Raw genomic sequence first — 17,031 nt, forward strand, 5'->3', positions numbered from 1 at the left:
TGTAATCCCAGCACTTTGGGAGGCTGAGGCGGGCGAATCACAAGGTCAGGAGAGCAAGACCATCCTGGCTAACACAGTGAAACCCTGTGCCTACTAAAAAAAACAAAAAATTAGCCGGGCGTGGTGGCACACACCTGTAGTCCCAGCTACTCAGGAGGCGGAGGCAGGAGAACTGCTTGAACCCGGGAGGCAGAGGTTGCAGTGAGTCGAGATCGCACCACTGCACTCCAACCTAGGCAACAGAGTGAGACTCTGTGTCAAAAAAAAAAAAAAAAAAAAAGAAGGCCAGGTGCAGTGGCTCACATCTATAATCCCAGCACTTTGGGAGGCCGAGGTGGGTGGATCACAAGGTCAAGAGATCAAGACCATTCTGGCCAACATGGTGAAACCCCATCTCTACTAAGTAAAAAATCAGCAGGGCATGGTGGCGCGCGCCTGTAGTCACAGATACTCGGGAGGCTGAGGCAGGAGAATCACTTGAACCCAGGAGGCAGAGGTTGCAGTGAGCCGAGATCGCGCCAGTGCACTCCAGCCTGGTGATGGAGTGAGACTCTGTCTCCAAAAAAGCAAAAAACAAACAAAAAAAACCCTCTGTGCATCAAAGGGCACAATCAACAGAGTGAAAAGGAAACCCAATGAAAGGAAATATTTGCAAATCATATATCTGATAAAAGATTCATACCCAGAATATATAAAGAATTCTACAATTCAGCTGGGCATGATGGCTCACACCTGTAATCTCAGCACTTTGGGAGGCTGAGGCAGGAGGACTGCTTGAGCCCAGGAGTTCAAGACTAGCCCAGACAACGTAGTGAGACCCATCTCTAAGTAAATTCAAAGCAAAAATGAAAGAATTCTACAGCTGAACAGCAACAACAATGAACAACCTGATTTTAAAATGAGCAAAGACTCTGAATAGACATTTCTCCAAACAAGATATACAAATAGCCAATAGGCACATGAAAAGATGCTGAACATCACTAATCATTAGGGAAATGCAAATCAAGCCCACAATGAGATACCATTTCACACCCATTAGAATGCCTACTATCAAAAAACTAGAAAATAACAAGAGTTGGACAGGATGTGGAGAAATTAGAACCTTTGTGCCCTGGAGAAATTAGAACCTCTGTGCCCTGGTAATGTAAAACGGTGCAGCCAGTACAGAAAATAGTATGGTGGTTCCTCAAAAAATTAAATATATAATTCCTATATAATCCAGGAATCCCACTTCTGGGTATAAATCCAAAAGATCTGAAAGCAAGGTCTCAGAGATGCTTGCACACCCATGTTCACAGCAGCATTCTTCACAGTAGCCAAAGAATGGAAGCAACCCATGACCGTCAATGGATGAACAGATAAACAAAATGTGGTATATTTCATAAAGGAATATTATTTGGCCTCAAAAGGGAAGGAAATTCTGAAAGATGTCACAACATGGATGAACCTTGAGGACATTATGCCATATGAAATAAGCCAGTAATGAAAAGACAAATACTATATGATTCCACTTATATAGGGTACCTAGAGTAATCAAATTCATAGAGAGAGAAAGTAGAATAAAGGTCGCCAGGGACTAGAGCGAGTGGGAAATAGGGAGTTATTGTTTAATGGGTACAGAGATATAGTTTGGCAAGATGGAGAGTTTTGGCCTTGAACTCCTGGGCTCAAGCAATCCTCCTGCCCCAGCCTCTCAAAGTGCTGGGATTACAGCTGTGAGCACCATGCCTGGCCTGGTTGTACAACAATATGAATGTACTTAACACTACTGACCTGTACACTTACACATGGTTAAGATGGTTAACTTACACTATGTGTACTTTACCACAATTTAATTTTTTTAATTTAAGTATACATTTACATTCTAAATGTTTATTAAATGCCCAACCATCCAGCTGTTTCAAAAAAGGCACATCTCCAAAGATGACCTATGATAATTACATTGGGCCTTGGCTGTTGGATTATTCCTACAGAGTTGAATTAAGAGGGACTTAAGTAACTCATTAATTAGAACTTCATTACTAAGGTACTGAAGGATTTCGTTGCATAGGAAATTAATGCATGTGGGGTCTACAATTTTTAGTAGGGTTCTGTCATTTTCTATTAATATTTTGTTTTTACAGAGTCTTAAAAAAATAAGAAAACCCCACATTTCCACCTATATCAGAATATCTGGTCACAATGACACTGTACCAACTCTAGGTAATTAAAGCCTGCTTTTACTCAGAGATCCCTGCCAGGGTTACCTCCTGAAAAGCAAGTAATGAACACTAAGCCTTTTTTTTTTTTTTTTTTTTTTTGAGACAGAGTCTCACTCTGTCATCTAGGCTGGAGTGCAGTGGCACAATCTCAACTTACTGCAAGCTCCACCTCCAGGGTTCACGCCATTCTCCTGCCTCAGCTTCCCAAGTAGCTGGGACTACAGGCACCCGCCACCACACCCAGTTAATTTTCTGTATTTTTAGTAGACATGGGATTTACTGTGTTAGCCAGGATGGTCTCGATCTCCTGACCTCATGATCCGCCCACCTCGGCCTCCCAAAGTGCTGGGATTACAGGTGTGAGCCACTGCGCCCAGCCTAAGCCATGTATTTTTTTATTGGATTCTCTAAAGTAAGATGAGTCAGGCTCCAAGTGTCAGAAGATCTGTCTCATGCTAATGAAAACAAAGATATTTACTGTTTAATCCCCTTTTATCCAAGTACATCAATGTTCTTGGCAAACATTAATCAAATGGAAATTAAGGCATATCCTCAGGATATATGAAGGCATTGGGCTTTCAAAAACTCACACAAGAAGCATCTAGATCCAACAACTAATTTACAAAGCAACACATTGAACTATACCATGGCAATATAATTAGCAAAAACTAGACTGTGGGAAACTATGCAGGAAAAATTAAACAGTTTTTTCAACAAAATAAATTTCAAGGAAAAAAGAAAAGAAAAAGATAGAGTAAGAACCTATAGCTTGAGACTTACAATAAGTATCAATCAGTTGCAATACCTGAACCTTGATTAGAACAAAGTAGAAAAAAAGAGTATGACATTTATGAGACAATAGGAAATGTAAAAACTGGCTTGATATTTGATAATATTAAGGAATTATAAACATTTTTAGGTGTCATAATGGTTTTGTGGTCATACATAGATATACAGATTTTTTCAAGGGCTTATGTTAGAGATAATCTGTCAGGGAATCCCCAGACCACACCCAGGTTTGGTGATCTGGTAAGTGGGTTCACAGGACTCAGCATATAACTGTACTCATGGCCAAGATTTATTATAGCAAAAAGGCACAGAGCAAAATCACAAAAGTAAAAGGTGCATGAGATAATGTTTAGAGGCAACCAAATACAGGTTTTGAAGAGCCCTCTCGCGGTGGAGTCACACAGGATGGGTTTAATTCCCCCAGCAGCTAGTTACAATAATGCTGTCTACCAAAGAGGCTCATAGGGACACATTGCTCAAAGTTTTTACTGAGGACAGGTTACATAGGCTCACTCTGTATAGCACTTACCAAGATTCCAGACTCCCAGAAGGAAAGTAAGTATTCACCATAAACTATGTAGTTTGCACACAAAGCTTAGGCACAGTACACTACTACTAGTTAGGGTGGTTGAGAACCCTTCCAAAATCCAAATTCCCAGATGCTTGCCAAGGGCCAACCTTGTAAACAGACCTTCCAAAGGATAGCAGTCAGGCCTGCTATGCTCTTTTCTGCACAGATACACCGTGGAATATTTGGGATGAATTAACAGTATGTCTGGGACTTGCTTCAAAATAATATGGAAAGGCAAAAGTGGGTGAGGGTATAGCTGACGTAAGACTGGCCAGGAGTTGATATTGTTGAAGTTGGGACCCAGGTACATGGGAATTTATTGTACTGTTCTTTCTACTTTAGTATATAGATTAGATTTTCCCATAATAAAAAGTTTTGGTTGTTTTTAAACATAGGGGAAAACTCAGAGTTAGTGCTTAGGCTATGAGTCAACAGAGCCTATAGGCTGGTGGAGATGAGAAGCAGAGTTTATGGAACCCTTAGTCTATCATCAAGGTCTGAGGGAAGAAAGGTTGGTGCAGGCTATACGTGAAAAAGGCTTTCAGTTGGGACTCTCAAGAGTCAGTTAACATGTTTTGGAAGATAGAGATAGAAAAGGTAGTCTTTCGTCCAAGAAAAACTAAATCTCAGAGTCAGAAGTTTGAGAGTAATTTAATTATAGCCACAGATTAAGTGGCTGGCAAATGATCTTAAACAATCTATGGAGCATTGCAAATGAGATATATTATACTTTGAATCATTAATTCCAGAGCTATAAAATAAATATGTAGCCACTCTTTCCCATAGCACATTAACGAAGAATGGAGAATGTTTCTTCCATTTCAAAAATGTATTACTGGAGCCGGGCGTGTTGGCTCACACCTGTAATCCCAGCACTTTGGGAGGTCAAGGCAGGCAGATCACTTGAGGTCAGGAGTTTGAGACTAGCCTGGCCAACATGGTGAAACCCTGTTCTACTAAAAATACAAAAATCAGCTGGGCATGGTGGGAGGCGCCTCTAATCCCAGCTACTTGGGAGGCTGAGGCACGAGTATCGCTTGAAGCGGGGAGGCAGAGGTTGCAGTGAGCTAAGATTGTGCCACTGCACTCCAGCCTGGGCGACAGAGCGAGATTCAGTCTCAAAAAAAAAGAAAAAAAAAAGTATTCTTTAGCACTGATACTTGCTTACACAATAATACTATACTCTAGAAGACATGAGGCTCAGTGTGTCTAAAACCTCGACAACAAGGTCTGCACACTAGAAATATTGTGCATTCTGAGACTGTTACGCAGCCTCCACAGACAAGAATTAAAGGAAGTGACGGAAATATGGGCAAAAGTATATCCTTTATCTAAAACTATAAATAATCTGTATTCAATAATAAATGATCTGAAACACAAATATTATGAAACCATATTTTAGTTTGTATCATATAAGAGTAGAAAAAAACAACTAAAAGCCCCAGAGCAAACTACCAGCATAGAAAGCTTCACTGCCTGGCCCCTCGCTTCAACACCCCACAATCTGAGATGTTGACCTGTAATAGAAAAGAATAAGGCAGGGAAGACCAGAGTAAATCAGCAATACAGAGTCAAACATCTTCCCTATATCATATGAAGGAAATACATGTTTATCACTGAATGGTGCCATCTTTGATCTCCAAACAAAAAGCATTAATGACTCATCATCAAAACATTCCCTATTACTAAGGATGGCTTTTCACTAATCCACCCGCAATCTGTTACCTGATATGAACAAAAATGTAAGATGAAATCTCTGGCTGGGGATCAGAACAAAGCCCACAGATACACAAGAGACCAAGGGTCTTCTTGGTTCTCTGCTAACACCCACAGATCGTTTTGCCAATGGAAATCATTTAGTGTTGGGTTACAAATATACTATAGTATCTAGTCACAGAGGTCCTTCAAAATAACATTATGATTAAATAAAAGATTAATGTTATTTCTTGTTTTTTTGTTTTGTTTTGTTTTTTAATAGAGTTTGGCTCTATCACCCAGTCAGAAGTACAGTGGCACCATCTCAGCTCACTGCATCCTCCCTGTCATGGGTTCAAGAGATTCTCCTGACTAAGCCTCCCAAATAGCTGGGACTTCAGGCACACACCACCACGTCCGGCTAATTTCTGTATTTTTAGTAGAGATGGGTTTTTGCCAAGTTGGCCAGCCTAGTCTCGAACTCCTGCCCTCAGGTGATCCATCCACCTCGGCCTCCCAAAGTGCTGGGAATACAGGCATGAGCCACTGTGCCCAGCCTTTCTTGTTATCTATTATCCTAGGTGCTAGGTGCCAAGCTATGAGCAAGTGTTAAGGATTCTGCTGAATGTATCTACCTGAGCACTTCAATGCATAAGCAAGAACAACTATTGCATAGACTTCACAATAAATGTTAAAGGTTAACAATAACATAATTCTCAACAATGTCCAACTGGCAAATTAATTTTCCTTATACTATCTACAAGCTTCAATGTTAGTTAGCATTCATTCTTGAGATATATGATATATATATCTCCATATTTTTTGACCTATATCAAAATATATTTAAGCCTAAAATACTAAAAAAATTAAATTGACTTTAAAATGTCTAAAATTCAACTATCCAAAGCAAACCTAAGTGTCCAGTAACAAATGAATGGATAATGAAAATATACTCTCTCTTGGCCGGGCGCGGTGGCTCAAGCCTGTAATCCCAGCACTTTGGGAGGCCGAGACGGGAGGATCACGAGGTCAGGAGATCGAGACCATCCTGGTCTACACGGTGAAACCCCGTCTCTACTAAAAAATACAAAAAACTAGCCGGGCGAGGTGGCGGCGCCTGTAGTCCCAGTTACTCGGGAGGCTGAGGCAGGAGAATGGCGTGAACCCGGGAGGCGGAGCTTGCAGTGAGCTGAGATCCGGCCACTGCACTCCAGCCTGGGTGGCAGAGCAAGACTCCGTCTCAAAAAAAAAAAAAAAAAAAGAAAATATACTCTCTCTCTCTATATATATATACATACACACACACACACACACACACACACACACACACACACACACAATAGACTACTACTATTCAGCGTTAGGAGGAAGTCTTGTCATTTGGGACAACATGAATGAACCTGGAGGACATTATGTTAAGTGAAATAAGCTAGTCACAGAAAGATAAATACTGCATGATTTCACTTATATGTGGATTGTAAAAAAGTTGAAGTCATAGAAGCAGAGAGTGAAATGGAGATTACCAGAGGCTGAGGGTCAGGAACATTGGGGAACTACCGGTCAAAAAACACAAAATTTCAGTTAGACAGGAAGAATAAGTTCAAGAAATCTACTGCACTTCATGATGATCATGGTTAATAACAATATATTGTATATCTGAAAATTGTTGACAGTAGATTTTGTGTTCTCATCACAAAAAAAAGTGAGGTAATGCATATGTTAAACAGCTTGATTTAGCTATTCCATAGCGTATACATATATCAAAACATCATATTGTAAGCCATAAATATATACAGTATTTACTTGTCAATTAAGATAAGTAAATAGATAAACAAGTTTAAGAAGCAAAAATGGACTCCGAGTGGTCAAAAGAGAAGCCATAAAATCCTTGTATGCATTAAAGCTTTTCTTGGGAGAGAATCCCTTGTTTTCATTCAAAAACTCTACCTCTAGTCTTATTTTATAATTTTATCTGTTATACAGTTTCCAAGTTCATCTGAGTTTAAAGTTAGAATATTAATGTTGTCCTCAGAGTGGGGAACATCACACCCCGGGGCCTGGTGTGGGGTGGGAGGCAGGGGGAGAGATAGCATTAGGAGAAATACCTAATGTAAATGATGAGTTAATGGGTACAGCAAACCAACATAGCACATGTGTAACAAACCTGAACATTGTGCACATGTACCCTAGAACTTAAAAGTATAATTTAAAAAAGAGAAATTTTTTAAAAAAAGAAAATTAATGTTGTCCTAAGTAGCACAAACTGGCTTGAGTTAAGTTAAGGCAGGCAAAGAGGATTATAAGGATATAGGTCCCTTCATGAAGCCCAAAAACAGGAACAGTGCTTCAGACAGGACTGGAAACAGGGCTGAGACAGCTCATCATCCCTCTCGGTTTCTTGTCTCTGCTCATTTGTGTATATCTGCCCCTTGTGCTTTCTAGGCCACATGGCTGTTAAAAGATGCCCACTGCATAGCTCCTGAGCTTCGAGTTTACAGGTGTAACTACAGACAGTAAGCTTCCTCCCCTGGAAACGTCACAGGAAATGGACACGGAATGACCGCGTTGCCACTCCTGGTCCAGCCCCTTGTGGCTGAGGTGAGAGAGGAAGTCGAGTTATAAAATGGCTGGGGATTAAAGAAGGTTCTTACAATCTAGGAAGACCCTCCAAAGAGTATTCGCTACAGAAGGAAAGCTGTGAAAATACAGGGATCTAGAGAAGCTTTGAAAATACAACAAAAAGTAAGGGTTGATAACCTTATAATAAAGGATACAGGCTCTCCAAATATTTTGACTTGAGGTAGTTTAGTATATGGGCAAATATCCCATAACACCTTAGTAGACTATAAGGGATTCATTGTACTATTGGACTACTGATGACTCATCACTCAGGAAAGTTTAAGTTGTATTAAATACACAATTTGAGAAGAACGCAATGCCTCCCTCAGTCAACCCCATGAGGTGCTGTGAAACCAGAATGCCTTTCCTTCAGGGTAGTCCTGAGTTGGCACAATGGGGATAGGCCTTTACTAAACCTGTGCAACAACCAGTCAGTCACTAGATATAGGCTGCCGTGCAAGAGGGTGTGATCTTGGGTGAAACAGCTTTTTTTTTTCAGACAGAGTCATCTTGCTCTGTCACCCAGGCTGCATTGCAGTGACACAATCACGACTCACTGCAACTTCCACCTCTCAGGCTCAAGCAATTCTCCCACCTCAGCCTTCTGAGTAGCTGGGACTACAGGCATGCACCACCATGCCCAGCTAATTTCTGTATTTTTAGTAGAGATGGGGTTTCGCCATGTAACCTAGGCTAGCCTCAAACTCCTAGGATCAAGGGATTCACTCACCTCAGCCTCCCAAAGTGTTGGGATTACAGGTGTGGGCCACTGCAAGCAGCCTGAGAAAAAAATGTTAAGAGCAGCTGGCAGCAGATGGAATGAGGAGTCAGGATGGCAAGTCTCAACAAATTTCAAAAAATATACACAGATAATGGAGTATGTTCACTGTTCACAGCGAAATTATGCGAGAAGTTGAGAGCAGATGTCCTGAAATAGCATACGTACATACATACATACATACATACATAAAATTTAAATATTTAAAAGAAGAAATTGGCCGGGTGCGGTGACTCACGCCTGTAATTGGCCCAGTGCTTTGGGAGGCTGAGGTGGGTGGATTGCCTGAGCTAAGGAGTTCGTGACCAGCCTGGGCAACATGGTGAAACACTGTCTCTACCGAAATAAAAAAATTAGCCAGGCATGGCAGCATGCACCTGTAGACCCAGCTACTCTGGAGGCTGAGGCAGCAGAATTGCTTAAACCCGGGAGGTGGAGGTTGCAGTGAGCCAAGATCATGCCACTGCACTCCAGTCTGGGCAACAGAGCAAGACTCTGTCTCAAAAAAAAAAAAAAGAAGAAATTGAGAGCAGAAGGATAACTTAAAAACTGCCAAATTTTTGGAAAAAAGCCATTTCTTTATGAAATGATTCACAGAAAAACTATCAAGGGAAATTAATAAATAAATGAACAATAATAAAAATTCAACATATCAAAACCTGAGAAATATAGCCAAAGTGTTGCTTCGAGAGAAATTTACATCCTTAAATCATATATTAGAAGCAAAGGCTGAAAAGCAATGTCTGAGCATTCATCCCAAGAAGCTAGAAAAATAATAGCAAATTAAAGAAAGTAGAAAAAAGAAAATAACAAAGATAAACACAAAATCAGCAAACTAGAAAATAATTGTACAATAAAGACAAATCAACAAAGCCAAAAATTAATTATTTGAGAAGACTAATAAAATGATAAAACACTAGTAGGTACAGATATAACCTATGTAAACAATTTCCTATTGCTGGACATCTACGTTATCTCCATGGATACACTATTCCACAGCACTGACATAATCACCCTTCCAATATTCACTCATGCTTATTTCCTGAAAATAAATTCTTAAAATTATGACTGTTAGCTCAAAGGGTGTGAAAAATTCTAAGGCTTCTGATACATATATTGTGCTAAATTGCCCTACAGAAAGATTGAACCAATTTTACTCCCACTAGCAGTTTATGATAGTATTCATTTCCCTAAGAAATAAGTATGATTTTTAAAAATATTTATTCATTTGTTTGGTTAAAAAAAACCTCTTCATTTTAATTTGCATTTCTTACATTACTAATGAGTTGAACACTTTCTCAATGTTTACAGGTTAAGTTTCTTTTGTGAACTGCCTTAGTGTTTTCTATTCTTCTATTAAGGTGTTAGCCTTTCTCACAGATTTTATTACTTTTTATATATTGATATTGAGCCCTGAACCAAAGAATTAAAAATATTTTCCTGTTCTGTCAGATTGCTTACTAACCTCCTTTCGAACATGCTGTTGTTGTAGAGAGCTTGAAACTGTTTATATTCTTGTCAATTTTTTTCCATTATGGTTTGCCTTTATTTGATGTTTAGAAGTACCAACCCCATACCAAGATTATTATGTGAATACTCACCCATATTAACCCCTAACGGAATAGCAGTGGTAAAGACTTGATGAATTTCTACAAATGTCTTGCTGGCTCAGGAATGTAGTCAGGCATATCAAAAGTAAGATGTCATTTAAGATTTTTAAAAACTAGAGATACTACTAGATTCTAGGCTTTGTGGGGCAGAGTCAAGGCAAGGCAAAATTGTGATGTGACTGAAATTGCTTTTAGTGGCCCAAAGTATCTCCTTTTTTTTTCGCTCTTTTACTCCTGAAGCAGCTTCAGTTCTAGCTACCTATCTCATTCTCAGTGAAGGAAGGACTGATACTGGTTTACCATAAGACATTAAAGATATTTATGCTTTTAAAATAACAACTTGCAAAGAGCATGGCCAAGAAAAGTTTGGAGAAGATTCTGAAGCATTAATGGATTTTCTTTTTTTATTATTATTTTTAATTGTGGTAAAATACACATATTTACAATCTTAATCATTTTTAAGTATACATTTCAGTGGTGGTATTAAATACATTTACTTTGTTGTGTAACCATCACCACCATCTGTCCACAGAACTTTTTCATTTTCCAAAACCGAAACTCCATATCCATTAAATGAACGCCCCATTTTCCCCTTCCCTCAGCCACCAGGAACAACTACGCTACTTTCTGCCTCTACAGATTGTACTACTTTAGGTACTTCATGTAAGTAGAATCATACAGTATGTATCTTTTGTCACTGGCTTATTTCACATGGCATAATGTCCTCAAGGTTATCCATGTTGAGGCATCTTTCAGAATTTCCTTCCTTTTTGAGGCTGAATAATGTTCCATTGTATAAATATACCACATTTTGTTTATCCATTCATCCACCAATGGACACTGGGTTGATTCCATCCTTTGGCCATTGTGAATAATGCTACTGTGAACACAGATGTGCAAGTTATCTCTTTGAGACCTTGCTTTGAATTCTTTTGGGTATATACGCAGAAGTGGGATTGCTGGATCATATGTTAATTATTATGTTTAATTTTTTTAGGGGGCCAGGCACAGTAGGTCACACCTGTAACCCCAGTGCTCTGGGAGAACAAGGCAGGGAGATTGCTTGGGTGACCACAGGATTTTGAGGGTTACAGTGAGCTACAGTCACCCCTCTGCACTTCAGCGTAGGTGACAGAGGGACACTCTGTCTCTTAAAAATAAAAAATAAAATAAATAAAACTTAGAGGAGCTGACATACTGTTTTCCATACTGGCTGCATTTTATATTACCACCACCAGTGCACAAGAGTTCCAGTTTCTCCACATCCTCTCCAACACTTGTTATTTTTGTTTTTGTTTTTTTTTGTGTGTGTGTAATAGGCATGAAATGATATTTCATTGTGGGCTAGATTTGCATTTCCCTAATGATTAATGATGTTCAGCATCTTTTCATGTGCTTATTAGCCATTTGAATATATTCCTGGAAAAATGTCTATTCAAATCCTTTGCTCATTTTTTTTTTGTTGTTTTTTGAGATGGAGTTTCGCTCTTTTTGCCCAAGCTGGAGTGCAATAGCATGATCTCAGCTCACTGCAACCTCCGCCTCCTGGGTTCAAGTGATTCTCCTGCCTCAGCCTCCTGAGTAGCTGGGATCACAGGCATGCGCCACCATGCCCAGCTAATTTTTTGTATTTTTAGTAGAAACCGGGTTTCACCATGTTAGCTAGGTTGGTCTCCAACTCCTGACCTCACATAATCCGCCTGCCTCGGCCTCCCAAAGTGCTGGGATTACAGGCGTGAGCCACCGCGCCCGGCCAGAAAACTTTTAACTCAAAAATGTCTCTTTGAAATACATTTGGCCAGGTGTGGTGGCTCGTGCCCGTTACCCCAGCACTTTGGGAGGCCAAGGAGGGAGGACTGCTTGAGCCCCAGGGCTCAAGACCAGCCTAGACAACATAGTGAGACCCCGTTTCTACAAAAAAATACAAAAATTAGCTGGGCGTGGTGGTGTGTCTGTAGTCCCAGCTGCTTGGGAGACCGAGGTGGGAGAATTGCTTTAGCCCAGGAGTTCAAGGCTGCAGTGAGGTGTGATTGTGCCACTATACTTCAGCCTGGATGCCAGAACAAATCCTTGGCTCTAAATAATAAAAATAAAAATAAGATAAAATTGAAAAAGAAATATATTTGTTCACACTACTTGAAAAAAGAAAATATTTGCTTTTTTGATTATAAAAGAATGTATGTTGATTATAAAAATTCAGATATTACATAATTGAATAAAGTATTAATAGAAAATGAAAATCTCCCAAAATCTCACCCACAGAAAAAACTCTTTTAAACAGTCTAAACAGTCTAGTATAAACTTCCATAACATAGGCATACACACAGACACACAGACACACACACACACACATATACTATACACACACACACACACACACACTGTATTTTACTTTTCTCTGCTTAACAATATATCCTGGACATTTATCCATATTAATATGAGATTCTGTTAATTACCTTTTTTAAATAGTGGTCAACATAGTATTTATATATATAAACTAATACTAAATTTTTGTTTGGGAGGCCAAGGCGGGCAGATCACCTGAGGTCAAGGAGTTCCAGACCAGCCAGGCCAGTGAAACCTCGTCTCTACCAAAAATATGAAAATTATCCAGCCATGGTGGTGCACACCTGTAATCCCAACTACTCAGGAGGCTAAAGCAGGAGAATTGATTGAACCCGGTAGACAGAGGTTGCAGTGAGCCAAGATCATGCCACTGCACTCCAGCCTGGGCAACAGAGTGAGACTCCATCCCAATACATACATACACACATACATACATATATACATACATACATAAAATTTTTTTTAAATTCACAAAACCTAAGACAAAACGGATTCTAGTAAGATCAAAAGCACTTCAGGGTCTAACATTGAACAACAGAGAGACAAAATATAAAATAAAGCTCGTAATTATTCTGTATCACTTGTACATAAGATCTAAATATCGAATAGTGCTATAACTGTAGACTTGCCATATTTACCTATAGTGCATTTACAAACTCTCTTTCTCTCTCCAAACCAGAAATAATGTAACCTCTGACCATGCCACATCTACAGAAGTGTCTGTTCAGTAAGGCCAGCCATTTCCAAAACGTTTAGTAAGAGAACAGAGAGGCTACCAATCTAGTTGACAAATGTAAAAGGCAGATGAACATATATAGGGGTTTGCAAGTGTCAGCCTCCATTTAAAGTACAATTCTCTCATTGTGCCATTAGTAAATAACATTTTGGTTGATTTCTTCAGTTACACAAAGAATTAGTGTCTTCCTTTATGATTAAGGAAAGAGAGATTGCCCTGTAAGTCTCAGCAAACGATACAAATTTAAGTACAAGTTGAAATCCTGTCATTTGGAGCAACTTGGATAGAACCGGAGATCATTATGTTAAGTGAAATAAGCCAGGCACAAATATCACATGTTCTCATTCGTATGTGAGAGCTAAAAAAGCAGGTCTCATGAAGACAAGAGAGTAGACTGGTGGATACCAGAGGCCAGGAAAGGTAGCAGGGTGGGGGAGATAAAGAGAGGTTGATTAATGGGTACAAATATTAATATACAGTTTGATAGAAGAAGTAAGATCTAGTGTTCAACAGATCAGTGGGATGACTACAGATTACAATAATCTATTGTATATTTCAAAATAGCTAACAGACTAATTGGAATGTTTCTAGCATAAAGAAAAAACAAATAGGGAAGGTGATGGCTATCCCAATTACACTGATTAGACCTTTATAAATTATATCAATGTATTAAATTATAACTTTACCCTCAAAATATGTACATCTATTATGTATCAATAAAAAATAAATTTAGGCTGGGCATGGTGGCTCACACCTGTAAATGCCAGCACTTTGGAAGGCCAAGGTGGGAGGATCTCTTGAGTCAAGGAGTTCAGGACAAGGGTTGAGCCTGGGCAATGCAATGAGATCCCATTTCTAAAAAAAAAAAAACAAAGAAATTTGCCAGGCATGGTGGCTCATGTCTGTAGTTCCAGCTACTCAGGAGGCTGAAGTGGGAGGATCACTTGAACCTGGGAGGTTGATGCAGCGAGCTAAGATTGTGCCACTGCACATCAGCCTGGGTGACAGAGCAAGACCATGTCTAGAAAAAATAATAAAAAATTTACAAAAATAAATTTTAGAAACAATGAAACTGAATGAAATAAAAACTGAATCAAAAAAATTAAGTAAGTGGAAACTTACATATCTCCTGATATGGTCAAATTTTCTTAATTTCCTAACTACTTTTTTTCCACAAGGGTCCTGGGTATTTTCTCACTTCTAAAAGGTATTATCTACCTCTACTTTAACTTTCCATACCAAATGAACAAATTTACCAAACATTTTATCATTAATCTAAAACTTAACGGGAATGGCATATGATCGGCATGGCTTTACCATCAACTTCACATAGGTGTTCAGAAACCAGGTGGAAGTGAACTCCTAAGTTGAAGGAGCTTTTAATGCTTGCATGAACATTTTCTAGGCCTTCAAAGGCTGTTGCTGCTGTTTCTCCTTCTCCTTTTTTTTTTTTTTTTTTTTTTTGTCTTTTTTAATATCTTGTTCTCTTCTTTCCCCCACTGAAATTCAAGAATATGCAGCTACCATAAGCTTGGGATATCCTAGAAACAACAATGGTTAGAAGACTGGTATGGTTTCTACACACTCATACTTTAATTGATGTCTTCTACCCACTCACTCTTACTCATACCCAGCTTCTCCCATATTATTGAAACTTCAATCCTTGCCTCTGTCATGTTCAGGTTTCTAAGCCTGGGGAAGATAACACTTTAAAATGTCGTAAGTGCAGTGGGAAAGGACTCAGGAGGTAGCCAGAAAACCTAGAAATTATGACTAGGACTGGATTCTTTGGCATTAATACTTATGTTTTGCAATGTCCAAAGCATGACTAGAATTGATCTTTCACCCCCCGAATGCTGTCATATTCCCATATTACCTGTATTTCTGTGCCTAAATAATACCATATAGACAAACTCTCCAATTTTATACCAACTTTATTCACACTGAAGCTGCCACATCTTAAATCAGGAATGCTTTCAGCTACAAGAACAGAAAAGTCTGACAGAATGCTGGGCGCAGTGGCTCACACTGGTAATCCCAGTACTTTGGGAGGCTGAGGCAGGTGGATCATGAGGTCAGAAGATTGAGACCATCCTGGCCAACCTAGTGAAACCCTGCCTCTACTAAAACTACAAAAATTAGCCGGGCATGGTGGCAGGCGCCTGTAATCCCAGCTACTCAGGAGGCTGAAGCAGAGAATTGCTTGGACCCAGGAGGCAGAGGTTGCAGGGAGCCAAGATCGCACCACTGCACTCCAGCCTGGGCGATACAGCGAGACTCCATCTCAAAAAAAAAAGAAAAAAGAAAAGTCTGACAGGTAGCTTAGACTCTTAGGAGTTTGTATCCTTAACAAGAAGTCCAAAGGTTACCTCAGGGCTATTCTGGCAGCTCAATAATGTTGTTAAGAACTCAGACTCGGCGGTCCCCGTCATCTTCGGGAGCTGTAGAGGTATGAATTTAAGACAGGCCTATTTTATTAATTTATTTCCAAATGCAGCAAAAGGTCCAAGGACTATCTGTGGGCCACTTAATTCAGGGTCCCCAATTCGTACATGGAGAACTCTCAGATACAGCCAACGCCATGGGTTTTGCAGACCTGAAAAGCCCCACTGGCCTCCAGGTGCTCAATGATTACCTGGAAGACAAGAGCTACATCAAGGGGTATGTGCCATCACAAACAGATGTGGCAGTATTTGAAGCAGTGCCTGGCCCACTGCCTGCCGACCTGTGTCATGCCCTACATTGGTATAATCACATCAGGTCTTACGAAAAGGAAAAGGCCAGCCTGCCAGGAGTGAAGAAAGCTTTGGGCAAGTATGGTCCTGCAGATGTGGAAGACACTACAGGAAGTGGAGCTACACAGATAGTAAAGACGATGATGACATTGAGCTCTCTGGATCTGATGAGGAGGAAAGTGAAGAAGCAAAGAAGCTAAGGGAAGAACGTCTTGCACAATATGAATCAAAGAAAGCCAAAAAAACCTGCACTTGTTTCCAAGTCCACCATCTTACGAGATGTGAAACCTTGGGATGATGAGGCAGATATGGCGAAATTAGAGAGCGTCAGAAGCATTCAAGCAGACGGCTTAGTCTGGGACTCATCTAAACTAGTTCCAGTGGGATACGGAATTAAGAAACTTCAAATACAGTGTGTAGTTGAAGATGATAAAGTTGGAACAGATATGCTAGAGGAGCAGATCACTGCATTTGAGGACTATGTGCAGTCCATGGATGTGGCTGCTTTCAGCAAGATCTAAAATCCATCCTGGATCATGACATTTAAATAAAAGCTTGAAAGATTTAAAAAAAAAAAAAAAAGATCTCAGACTCTTGGCTGGGTGCAGTGACTCACACCTGTAATCCCATCACTTTGGGAGGCTGAGGCAGGCAGATCTCTTGAGGTCAGGAGTTTGAGACCAGCCTGGCCAACATGGCAAAACCCTCTCTCTACTAAAAAATATGAAAATTAGGCTGGACACGGTGGGTCACGCCTGTAATCCCAGCACTTTGGGAGGCTGAGGCAGGCAGATCACAAGGTCAGGAGATCGAGACCATCCTGGCTAAATCAGTGAAACCCCGTCTCTAGTAAAAATACAAAAAATTAGCCAGGTGTGGTGGCAGGCGTCTGTAGTCCTAGCTACTCGGGAGGCTGAGGCAGGAGAACGGCTTGAACCTGGGAGGCAGAGC

The 17,031-nt window shown here is 40.0% G+C and overlaps 1 protein-coding gene and 1 pseudogene across 4 annotated transcripts in view; one reads left to right on the forward strand and one right to left on the reverse strand.

Moving 5' to 3' along the window:
- The window catches only part of MYO5A (myosin VA), a 223,667-nt gene that overhangs the window by 183,341 nt on the left and 23,295 nt on the right, over positions 1-17,031 (reverse strand). The gene's annotated exons all lie outside the window — the stretch shown is intronic.
- On the forward strand, positions 15,927-16,601 carry LOC104660901 (annotated as a pseudogene).

The sequence above is a fragment of the Rhinopithecus roxellana genome, chromosome 5, assembly GCF_007565055.1.
Source record: "Rhinopithecus roxellana isolate Shanxi Qingling chromosome 5, ASM756505v1, whole genome shotgun sequence".
In the NCBI taxonomy this organism is placed as follows: domain Eukaryota; kingdom Metazoa; phylum Chordata; class Mammalia; order Primates; family Cercopithecidae; genus Rhinopithecus; species Rhinopithecus roxellana.